Source organism: Sminthopsis crassicaudata, chromosome 6 (assembly GCF_048593235.1).
Source record: "Sminthopsis crassicaudata isolate SCR6 chromosome 6, ASM4859323v1, whole genome shotgun sequence".
Taxonomy (NCBI): Eukaryota; Metazoa; Chordata; class Mammalia; order Dasyuromorphia; family Dasyuridae; genus Sminthopsis; species Sminthopsis crassicaudata.
Window position 1 is genome coordinate 236,149,945 of NC_133622.1, and position 11,924 is coordinate 236,161,868.

The 11,924-nt window shown below is 54.8% G+C and overlaps 1 long non-coding RNA gene across 1 annotated transcript; it reads right to left on the reverse strand.

Moving 5' to 3' along the window:
- Positions 1-793: 793 nt before the first annotated feature.
- On the reverse strand, positions 794-11,083 carry LOC141545512 (uncharacterized). Its single transcript, XR_012483042.1, has 3 exons — positions 10,764-11,083; positions 1,646-8,908; positions 794-1,533 (listed from the first exon to the last, which is right to left on the reverse strand). It is a non-coding gene; the product is annotated as an uncharacterized LOC141545512 (long non-coding RNA).
- Positions 11,084-11,924: the final 841 nt, after the last annotated feature.

Sequence of the window (11,924 nt, forward strand, 5' to 3'; positions counted from 1 at the left end):
TAAGATGGGGCCTGATGGAATTGAGCCACTTAGCCCCACGACCACTGGGCACAGTGGGAACAGGGGAGTCAGGGGCCTGGGTTTCAATGCTCCCTCTGTTACTTCCAAGCTACATGGCAAGTCGCTTTCTCCCTGGGCATCTCAGTAACTCATTGATGAGGGAGTAGATCTAGACGACCCTGAAAGTCCACCCCGACTCTAACTGCCCTCAACCTTCCAGCGAGAAGGCTCGGAGTGCCTCGGGAGCCAGTGGCAGTGGTATCAAGCAGATAATCAACTGTTGGTACTAAGTTTTAAAAAAAAAAAGTACCTACTATGTGTTTGAAAAACACCTACTAGGCTAATGGTTATTGGGGATATAAATTAAAGCAAAAACATAGTTCTGGATCTCAAGAAGGTCATCGTGTAAGAGGTAAGAGAGACAATGTGCAACTCTTTCCAAACAAGCCATAAATGTGATAAATTGGAAATAATGTCAGATGATGTCATCATCGGGGGCGGGGTAAAAACATGAGCCTTTCCTGGGATTCTGGAGAGGTGAAGGGTCAGACTCCAAGAGAGCAAATGTTTCATCCTCCCAGAGATCAAAGCTCCCCCCAACAGTGGCGGGCCTCCAGCCTCTCCATGGAGGCTGCCCTCCACGGCCCAAGCCCCACACGGGGCTGGATCTCATTGCCTCCCTAAACTAGAGGTGATGAATGGAACCCACACTGAATGTACCCTGAACAGAGAATCCTGCAGGTGAAAAGGGACCTCACAGACCAGGCAGGCCCGGGGATCTTGGGAAAGTGTGAACAAGCTTTTAAATACCAGTTCTAATCACTTCGAATGGCACAAAGACTATTGGGACACCCCGTAATTAGATAGGTGTATTTCAATATAATTGCTCTTCTTCATAATCTTATATATTTGAGCTTATGGCTTTAAAAACATTGTTCTGAGAAGGGGTCACCAAACTGCCAAAGGAATCCATGACATGAAAATCCTTTTGTTTTGATAGATGAAGATACTGAGGGCCAGACAGGGATTTTCCATTTATTAATTGCCTTATGTATTCCAGCCACTGTGAGGCTCTGGGAACACAAGGACCACATGAAACCCAACAGTCCTGTCCTTCGAGGAGTCTATATTCTCCTGAGGTGAAGAAACATGGCCACGGGCGTCAATGAAAATGGATAGAACGCAACAGGCCAGCGATGGGGCTCTAAGGAATATGGATAATCAGGAATGGCAACTTGAGGGGGACCCTAAGGAGAGCTGGATCCCCTGACCCTGTGGGCCCTTGTCTGGCAGAGGCAAATTCTGAGCTGGGGGGTTTCTAAGGACTCGAAGGGCCGCCCAGCTTTGGGCACAGGCTGTGCAGAGGCGAGGGAAGGGCTGGACGTCACGGGACATGTGGCCCCGGGTTCTGGAGGCTGGGATGGAGGGCTCCGGCTCTTCTTCGCCCCCTCAGCAGCCTTGTTGTTCCTTCTGAGCTTTGTGTCTGGAGGAGGGTGGCAGGAGCCAGCAGCTCTAATGCAATCCTGGGGCTGTCTGGCAACAGGAAGTGTAGGGTGGGTGCTCTTGCAGCCCGGCCGAGTCCAGCCCCAGCTCTTGGGCTCCTTGGCCCTCACCCCACCCCACCCCCTCCCATGAGAAGACCCACCTGGGGGCCTGGGGGAGGAAGGGGAGCCAGGCTAGAGCTCCCCTCCCCCAGGACTTGTACCAAGAGGAGGGGACGGTGGAGGTAACTCGTGCTTTAGACTGGAAAAGTTTACCATAGGCTGCTTCAGAGCAGTCCTCTCGCAACTTCCTCTAGCTGTTGAGACATTTCGAGAGGCTCCTTGGGTCCTCGCCTGGGACAAGCTGTGCCCTGCAGAGCCCTCCATCCTCCAGCCCCATGGGACACGTCATCTCTCCCCACTCTTGGCCATTCCCTCCCAGATCACTTGAGGACCCTGACATTCCTGACCTCGGTCCATGTTCCAAACCCTTCCACCTTCCCTCCATCCTCCCTCCCCATCCAGCTTCTTTCTCCTTGGCCACAGCCTTCTCCTGCTGGGGAGCTCACCTCCTGGCCACATCACTCAGCCTTTTGTACCTCAAACCCACCCAGGCCTGTGGTGACTTCCTCCCACTCACCGCGACTGAGCGGTATCCCCTTGCGGAGGGGAAGGGGGCAAGGCCTGTGCTTGCCAAGAAGTCCCCTGGCCCATCTCTCACCCGTTCGGAAACTGTTCCGTAACCCTCACCCCCTCCCTCCATTCCGTATTCCATCTCAAAGTCTGAACTCCTTTTCTTGCTCTTTATTCCTCCAACATCTCGTCTCTTCTTTTTAAAAGTAAACTTTTATTGATATTCTTTGTTTGCCTTCAGCCTCCCTTCTTCTCTTCCATATAACAAAGAATTTTTTTTCCTAGGTTAAATACATGCAATTCTTTCAAACATAATTGCTATGTTGTACAAGAAAAATCAGACCAAAGGGGAGAAAACAAACAAAAAAAGGTGACAACCCTCACTTCCACCCATAGTCAGCCTCCATAGTTCTCTCTCTGGATGTGGATGGCAATTTTCGTTCTGAGTCCATTGGAATTGTCTTAACAAAGAATGTCCAAGCCCTCCCACCCTGCGTCCCCATTTCCCTCTCTAGGGCTCTAGTGTCTCCTCAATCACAATTGCGACTATATCGTAAATAATGATTTTACCTTAATCCCCATATGCTGCAACAAGCATTTATTAAGCACCTAAAATATGCCGGGCACTGGGCTGGGTGCTGGAGGAATGCCCCCAGAACCCCCAAAAATGAAAAACAAAACAAAGAAGAAGCTCCTTCCCTCTCCCTTTCAAGAAGCTTATTAATCAGTCCCATCGTAGGGGCTCCTGCCCTCTGGAGACTTGAGCCAGGAGAAAGGAGGATATATTTGAAATCATAAAACCCGAGTTTAAAGTCTGACTCTACCCTTACCTCTGCCATGTTGGACAAATCCCTTCTCTGGCCCTTATTTTCCTTGTCTCCAAAAGGACCTAAGGGCCCTTCTAGCTCAGAACCTTCAGTCCTTAATGACTATGACTATGGTTGATGACCCTACAACTTTAAACTCCCCCACACACACACACTTCCCCCATCCCATCGGCTTGCCTTCTCTGACTTTTCAGGGATTTCTCCTTCTGCTCTCTGGGAAGTGTGGACAAGGAACAGGGAATGGTCTTAATTCCCCTCCTGAGAGTCATTAGACACTCTCTGTGGGACAAAAAGGAAAATGGAGAATGGAGAAACAAAGTGGGTTTTTTCCTTCTAGATGTCTCCACTTTGCATTCATCCACTTCCCTTCAGCTTTATTCCCTTTTAAGCTCCCCCTTCCATCCTCTCCCCACAGAACGCTCCCACCTCCCAGCTTGAGTTGGAGCAGATAGAACCAAGGGGTGGAAAGTAGGAGGCCTGTGGGGAGAGCCCTGTATGAGAGAAAGCCAAGAAAGGGGGTGGGTAGGTGGGAGTATTGGGAAGGGGACAGGGGAGTCCTGAGAGACGGCCGCGTGGGAGGCCCCAATGCCCCAGTGGGCTGGGGGTGAAGGTGGGGAGGGAATGGCGCCCGTTGAGGCCAGTGGTGAATGTGTGCCTTGAGCCAGCCTGGTTCCCAGAAGGAGTTAACTGTCTCTGGGGCCAGAGTGAATCAGAGGCTCCACTCAGTACTGGAAATTCCCTGTGCATGGCATGTGGTCACCCAGAAAAGGGAAACGGTGCTTTTCGGAGTGGGGGACAGTGGGGGCCGGAGCGGAGCAGACGCCTGCTTGGGCCTTGCAGCAGCTTATTTATAAGCTTCTGGCTCTATCCCAAGGAGGCCGACCAGCACCCAAGGGCCTGATGGTCAGGCCACAGCCTGAGGAGGAGGAGGGGTAGCCCTGAGGGAGAGGGAAAAACCTCAAGGGGGAACGGGGAGGGGGAGACAGTCTTGGAAGGCCCGAGGGCCAGACCTAGTCCAGGGGGGCTAGAACGGTTCCCTCTTGACCTTCGTCGGTCCCCTCCAAATGATTCTGCCAAGGTCTCACCCCAACCCAGAGCTTTCCTCCTTGGAGACATCCATTTTACTGCACCACTCCCTTCCTTCCACTCCTGGTCAGTTAGATAGACCGTCTTCAGGTGTGCTGGGGGAGTCTCTTCCCTTCTAGGGCTGAGCCCCAAATTCTGTGGGGCTTTAGAACAAGTTCTTTAGAACAAGACTTTGACTCACAGACTCATGGGATACAGAGCTGGGAGGAACCTTAGAAGCTGGGTCCAAGTGCCCACTGTACAGCAGAGATGATTTAGCCACAGGCCTAGTAGGGAGCAGAACCGGATTCAAAACCAGGACCTCTAACCCACAAATCTGTTCTTCCTGCTAGAGAGAGCTGTTGTCAAAAGGCAGCACTTCCCTGGGAAGCTGGACAGCCCAAGATGGGGGGGAGAGAGGCCCAGTTTGGGATCCGGAAACCTGATTTGTCCTACAGGGTGCTGTTCATGGTGCCTAGAAGGGCACAAAGAACAACAGGGAGGACGTGGAAAAGCTTGCCCGCTTCAGTGGGCAGAGCTTTGGGGCTTTTCTGAGTTGGGGGGGTCTCGGATCAGAGGGAGCCATCTCTACCTTTAACAGAGGAATCTGGGGCACAAAAACATGTCCTAAGGCTTGGTTGTGGCCGCTGGGGAATAAAAGGCCCCAGAAAATCAAAGGGACATGGGAGAGACAATGAGAGAGAGCAAAACCCCAGGACTTGGGTCCAGGCTCTGCAACTTCCTATGTGATCTCACGCAAGCCACTCCCCACCTCTGGGCCCAATTTCCTTCTCTTTAAGATGAAGCAGGTTAAGGTCCGGGCCAGTAGACTGGACTATGGAGAAGGGGGGTTCTAGGATGTTCCCAGGTCTCTCAACATCAGATCCCAGCTGCCCCATCACTCTCTCCTCCACACTTCACCCCCCACCCAGCTCCCAACGAGACCCTCTTAATGCACAGATCTACCCTTGCCAGTGCCCTGCTCAAGAAGCCTCAATGGCTCCCTAGTGTCTCTGGAATAAAATATAGCATCCTCTGTTGGTTGTTTACAACCCACCTGGCTCCAAACTCTTTTTCCAGGCTACTTTCACTTTAGGCCCCCTCATCTGTTCTACCTTCCATTCCAAGTGGCCGAGCTGCCCTTAGCTCCCAACCTCCCACCTCCTGAGCCTACCTTTGCAAAAGCTGGCTGCCCCTTTTCCCGGGATGCTCTCCCTCTACTCCTCTTCTTCTTGGGATCCTTGCCTCCCTTCAAGACTCAGCTCCTCATTCCCTTTCAACCCTCACTCCTTTGTAAAGCTGATTTTTTTTTTTTCTTTTTTTTGCCTAGGATTTAAGGAAATTATCTCATCTGATCATCCCAACAACTGTAGGAAATAAGTATCATTTTACAGATGAAGAAATTTGGGCTAGGAAATTAAAAGACTTGGTCAAGGTCAGGCAGGATTCGAGTCCAAGTCTCGAGGACTCCAAATCCAGTGCCCTAACCATTGTACCAAATTACCCCAGCTAACAGTAGCTGGCATTTATCTGGCACTTAAGGTTTCCAAAGCACTTTACCTCTATTATCTTATTTGACAATTTGGTTCCTTATCTCTATACATTTTGTTTTTCCCCCAGGGAACACAAGCTCTCCCTGGGAAGGAATTATTTTGTTTTTCTTTGGCCAATGCTTTGAACTGGGTCTAGGGAGGAGGCTTTGAAGCCCAGGTCAGGGAGTGGGTGCCTTTTATCTGGAGAATGGAAGGGGCAGTGAGGGAATGTGAGAGCGGGGTCTCTTGGAAGGGCCAAAATGCGGATAATTTCAAGGGGGTTACAAGGTCGGGAAAAGCGTCCCAGCAATCAGAGGGTCCCAAGCAGCTGAGCTCACTTTCCGTGTCCTTGGCCATCCCGAGGGAGAGGTTGAGGGCCCACCTCTCAGGCCCGTTCTAGAGGGGACCCCTTCATGCACTGGCTGGCCTTGATGGCTCTGAGGTGCCTCTAACTCTCCCATCCTGAGATTCCTTGTTTTGGACCCATTTCCTAAGTGCCTTCTAGATTAGGGGATTCTACAGCCTCCAGGACAACTCTGTGAAGTAGAGGGGGACAAATGCTTTTATCTCTCTTTTACAAGGGAGGAAACTGAGGCTGAGAAAGGGATTCCTAATAATCTCCCAGCTCCCTTTAGGGGTTTTTCTTCAGGAGAGCTCACCAAACAAGAGGGGAGTTGAGAGCACTGGCCTTAGAAAGTTGGAGGAAGGAGGGCTCTGGGGGCACCAGACCCATCCCTAACCTGGCAGTATGAGGCTGCCCAGGATGGCTCCTGAGCCCAGAGCAAGCATTTGACCAAGCTGGAGATTCCCTAAGATCCTTGCTCTAAGAGTTGTGGGGGTGAGGGCCAGGACCCCGCCCTAGTCCAGCTCCCCTCTGGTTCTGGAGCCAATTGTCTGCAGAGGATCGAGAACTTGTTCCCAAAGGCCTGATGGGGGGGGGAGACCACACTGCAGAAGACGGGGGCAGGGAGGGGGTGCTGGAGAAGGAAAGAGGAAGCCGTGGGAAGAGGCTTGGGGAGATGGAGGGGCCAGAGGTGGGGGTGGGGGATGGATGAGGGGGCTGGGCAAGCCGCCAGCCACATTCATGTCACTCCTCCCAGTTTCAGTTTTTAAATAGCACCTCGGTTTGGAGCAGAGTGGGATGGTCCTGCCCCACCTCCACCCCAGACTCCTCTTCTGGGCCCTAAGATCCTGCTCCTGGAAGAGATGGAGCTCTCTGAATCCTGGCCGCGATGATCCCAGTGGGGCCAAGTCAAATGGCTTCAGCCAAGATCCCGATCGGTCAAAGCCCTGGCCTGGCTGGAGCTAGAGATTGGACTGGTGGATTCCAGAAGATCTTGACTCTAGGCCTGGCTGGTCCTATTATCCACCTAGGGGATCCCGTAGATCCTGGTGCTGGCCTGCTGGATCTCAGCAGATCTCAGTGCTGGGCCTGGTCAGTCCTGTTGTTGGCCTAACACAACCCAGCAGATCCTAGTGCTGGGCCTGGTCAGTCCTATTCATTGGTCTGGGAGGTCCCAATAACTTCCAGATCTGGGTCTGGTCAGTCTCAGTGTTTGGACTCAGTAGATCCCAGATGGGTCTTACCAGTCTCTTTATTGGCCTGGGAGGTCCCAGTAGAGCTCAACTCAACCAGTCCTATTGTTGATCTGGTGGATCCTAGTCGATCCCAGCTCTGGATCTGTCCAGTCCTCTTTATTGGTCTGGGAGGTCATAGTAGAGCCCAATTCAGCCAGACCTAATGGATCCCTATCCATCCCAGCTCTGGGCCTGGTCAGTCTGTGTTTAGTCTGGAAGGTCCCAGGTGCTCCCAGATCTGGGCCTGGTCAGTCTCAATGTTTGGCCTGGTAGTTCCAATAGATCCCAGCTTGGTCTGTCATATCATTGGCCTGGTGGATCCCACTTGATCCCAACTCTGGGCCTGGCCAGTTTCAGTGTTTGGTCTAGGAGGTCCCAGTAGATCCCAACTCAGCCAGTCCTGTTGTTGACCTGGCGGATTCCAGTCAGTCCCAGCTCCAGATCTGGCCAGTCCTCTTTATTGGCCTGGGAGTCCCAGTAGATCCCAGCTTGGTCCATCATATCATTGGCCTGGTGGATCCCAGTTGATCCCAGCTCTGGGCCTGGCCAGTTTTAGTATTTGGTCTGGGAGATCCCAGTATATCCCAACTCAGCCAGTCCTGTTGTTGACCTGGTGGATCCCAGTTGGTCCCAACTCTAGATCTGGCCAGTCCTAGGAGATCTGGCCTGGGAGGTCCCCGTAGGTCCCAGCCTTGGGCTTGGTCAGTCCTAGTTCTGGGGCTGGTGGGTGCCAGGGGAATCTGGCTCTGGGCCTGGTAAAACTGGGTGGATCCCGGTTCTGGGTCTGGTAAAGCTGGACAGCACCAGGCTCTGTGGTCACTGAGGTAACTGCAGCTGGGCCCAGAGAGATGAAAAACTTGATGACTCTCCACATTGGAAGCTTATTTATAAACCAGGCCCTCTCCTTCAGTGCAGCAGCTGCACAGCCGCCAACTCAGCAGCTTGGGGGTAGGCAAGCCATCCACACTGCTCCGGGCCCCACAGGCCTCTCTGACACACGGGGACCCAGACACCTCATTTCTGCTGGAAGCTGCTGACACGGGGAGCCTTCAGGATCCTGCAACCGTACCGTCTGTGGGGGATCTCAAAGGTTGGGCTCTGTGCTCCCCGGGGGCTGCCTGAATCCCTCTGACTCTGTCACAGTAACTTCATAGGCCAGACCTTCCTCACTGACCAGGGCATCTCTCCCATCATCTCTGGCCCAGCAAGGTATCCCCAAAATGAGGGGCCTGGAGCCTTTGGACTGGGCCCCATCTGAGTGCCACAGCCACATCTCCCTCTTTGCTCACTGGGAAAGCTACTGTGACATTTTCCCCCAGAGGTTCTTGGGGGATTTCTAGATCTGAAATACCCCCAAACATAAAGCTGGGCCCATTTTTAGGTCACTGTGCTTAGGAACTCAGGAATTCCTTATTCCATCAGAGAACAGACCCCTTAGGAAGGTGGGGTCTCTCACCAAAATCCTCTTCTTTGTCACTGGCCCCCAGTGCTCTCACCTGGAGAAGAGCCACCCCCAAATGAACCAGTAAGTTCCTTCCCCTGGGGTTTTCGGGTTTCCACTCCTCCCAGGACTACTAACATTTAAAAAATCAGTGTAGGTCAATAGATGGGCCTCTACCAGCAAAATCCCACAAACGCTGACTCGTGGTAGAGCTGGCACTTTGGGCTCTTGAGTCACAGCAGGAATCCTACTGGAGCACTCCCGGGTTCTGGGTGTGAATCCGTGCTCTGCCAGCTTAGCAGCTGTCTGACCTTGGACAGACTTCACTTCCCTGGGTCTCAGTTTCCCCATCTGTAAAACGAGATTGGGTTGAGCTAGAAGGTCTCCAAGGCCCCTTCCAGTTCTACATCTAAGCTACTGGGCCTATGGCCCAGCTCCCAGCTCACTGGCAAAGCCTCTAAGCAGAGGAAGAAGGATTATGGGAAGAGGGTTCAGATCCCACCAAGCCCCTTCCCCAATTCCTGTGTGATTTTAGACAAGTTACCTGCCCTTGGGGGTCTTACGTTGCTCACTGATACAAGGAAGGTTTGTGGGGATGATCTCAAAGGTCCCTTCGGGTCCCACAAGTCTTGTGACCCAGAAGTGAGTCATCCCCATGGCTTTCCTTAAGATTTCTGGGATAATCCTCAGGGTGAGAGCCCCTAAGGCTCCCAATCTGAGCTCCCGCTGCCCTCTCCTGGGCCAGCCTCCCTCCCCCATGGCCGCAGCGTGCCCAGAGCCAGGCCATCCTATCAGAGAGGGTCCTGCCTCCAGACAGGGCACAAGCTCTGGGAGAAGCCACTGTGAGGCTCGGGAACCAGCGGGGGCAGAGCTCCGGCCCCAGCTGCTCTCACTCCTGGGCTTTCTCATTTCACCTTTCCTGTTCTAAAGGGTGGTTCTAAAAGCATAATTCCACCTCTGGTCCCTTTGCTCAAGCTGTTACCCCTCCCTGGGCTCTGGGTCCACCTCCCACCCCTTAGTTAATCGGATGAGGAAAGTGGCCCAAGCCCATATAGGAAGGAGCAGAGCTAGGATTCGAACTCGGTTCCCGGCACCCAGTCCAGGATCCTTTTCACTGTTTACCATCCCACCCAAGTTCTCCCGTCCTTCAGGACTCCCGCCAGGCCACGGAGCTGAAGGAGAGCTCCCAGCACATTGTTCTCCCTCATCTCCATTTTACAGAGGTGCAAACTGAGGCCCCTCGTTCCGCTGCACCCCTTCCTGCACGGATTCCCCCCACCCCCACCCCATTCTCCTCGAGTTCCTTCGAAGGGGCCAGCCTGACCCCCTCCCCCAGGATGAGATGCCGCTCCGCCCCGTGGCACCCTGGGCCCCTCCGGGATCGAAGCCTCAGAGGCCCCGGCTGGGTTCATGGCTGTACTGTGGGGTCCAAAGCCTGCACGGGTGCGGGCCTCAGTTTCCCCGGGGTGTAAGATGAGGGAGGGGGGCCTGCCTCACTTTGGAAGTCCTCCAGCCGGGGGGCGGAGGGCGGAGAGCGGCCCCTCCGAGTGGGCCCGAGGCTCCTGCCTCAGTCCAGCCCCCCGGAGGTGCTCAGCACCCCCTCCCCGCCCCCCCACCCCCCAGCAGCTGTCCCTGTTTCCAAATCAGCCGGGTGGCCGCCTGAGAAAACAGGAAGCACGCAGTTACCACAGGAAGTGTGTTCTCCCTCCTCCCCCACCCAGCCCGGCCCGGCCCATTGCAAAACGCCAACAGAACAATTGCCCCAGGAGGCTGCGGCCGCCGGGTAATGCGCGCCGGAGACCCCGCGGTGGCCGCGGCCCTCTCCGGCCGGGCCCCTGTGCCCCGCCCCCGGGCCTGGAGCCCCGTCCGGCGCCCCGGACGCGCGGGAAGCCATTCTGCTCCCGGTCCGGCCCGTGACCTCCCCCCGACCCCACCGCGGGCCGGCTCCCACAGAGCCGCGTTTCCCAGAAGAGACGCAGCTCGCCGCCATCACGGGGGGGGGGGGGGGGGGGCGGCCAAGCCCTCTGACGCCCCTGAGCCCTCCGGCCCACTCGAGGCCGGCCCCGGCCCAGGACACCTGCGGGCCACACCCTCCCTGATCCAGCAGCCCCTCCCCCGCTCCCCCAGCTCGGGCGCCGGAGGATCCCGCTCCCACTCGGGAAAGTCTCACGTCTCCTTCCCCTCCCCCGCCCTCCCCCACACTCACCTCCCTGTTTCCTGCCCGGGAGGCCAGCGTTTGAGGGCCAGAGAGAGGGGGGGGCGACCCCTTGGAAGTCGCGGGCCCCGGGGCCGTGTCCCCGCGCTCTCCGAGGGCCCTGAGGGACAGTGAGGAAAGAAGAAGAGGACAGAGCATTTCATGGTGTTATAAATCAAAGAGGGAAGTCGGGACAGGAGAAATAAGAAACTTCCCTCCTACCCCCGAGCGCTGGGACCTGCCAAGCTCCCCCTGAGGCTCCCCAGCTTCCCTCCTCCAGGCAGGGCTGCCCCCAGGAAATCGGCCCTGCCTCCATCCCTCCTTTCTGCAGGCCCGGGATGGCCGGCTCCCTTCCCCAGCCGCCTCCTCTCCATCTCCCCCCACTGACTGACACCCAGGGGGCAACGGTTGGCAGTGGATAGATGGAAGCAAGAATGCCCAATGGGAAAATCTGCTCTGGGGCAACGGAAATCCTCAGTGAGAGGCAGTCATCAAACGGATTTTCTTTGAAGCCTCCTCTGGTCCGAGAAGATTAATCAGTCAATAAACATTTATTAAGCACCTACTGTGTGCCAAGTACTGTAAGGGGGGGAGGAATAAAAGTAAAAAAAATCAACAGCCCCCTAATTCAGAGAGCTTCCCTTCTATGTGGGGACAGAGATGTATACAGAGGCACTTACAGAATGCACACAAGGCCATTTTAGTGGAGCCCTGACCTCTAGGAGTCTAATAGGGGACGAAAGACCATTTCATATAGTGGAGAGATGGGGGATCTGGACACTTGATGGGTGCGAGGCTGGGCGGATGGGATGGTCAAAGAAGAAAGCATTCAAAGTCAGACCCACCCCCGGCCCCCAGGATCCATGCCCCTGAGCCTTGGCCTAGCCCTCTGACCGCAGGCCCTGCCCGGCCATCTTGCACTCCGAGCCAGCTGCCCTCTGTCTCCCTTGCTTTTCTCTCTCTTCCCCTGGCCACCTTCCCCTTATGTGTGTTGTCTTCTCCTATTAGAGTGCCAAAGCGCCATGAAGTCGGGGTTATATTTGCCTCTCCAGCACTGGCACAGAGAGAATTCCCAAGAAACACTGCTTCCGTCCGGCGGGATCTCCTGGGTCTTCAGCTCATAAAAAAGTGAAAAAGGCCCATGTGTTTGTAGCAATTCTTTTTATGGGGGCA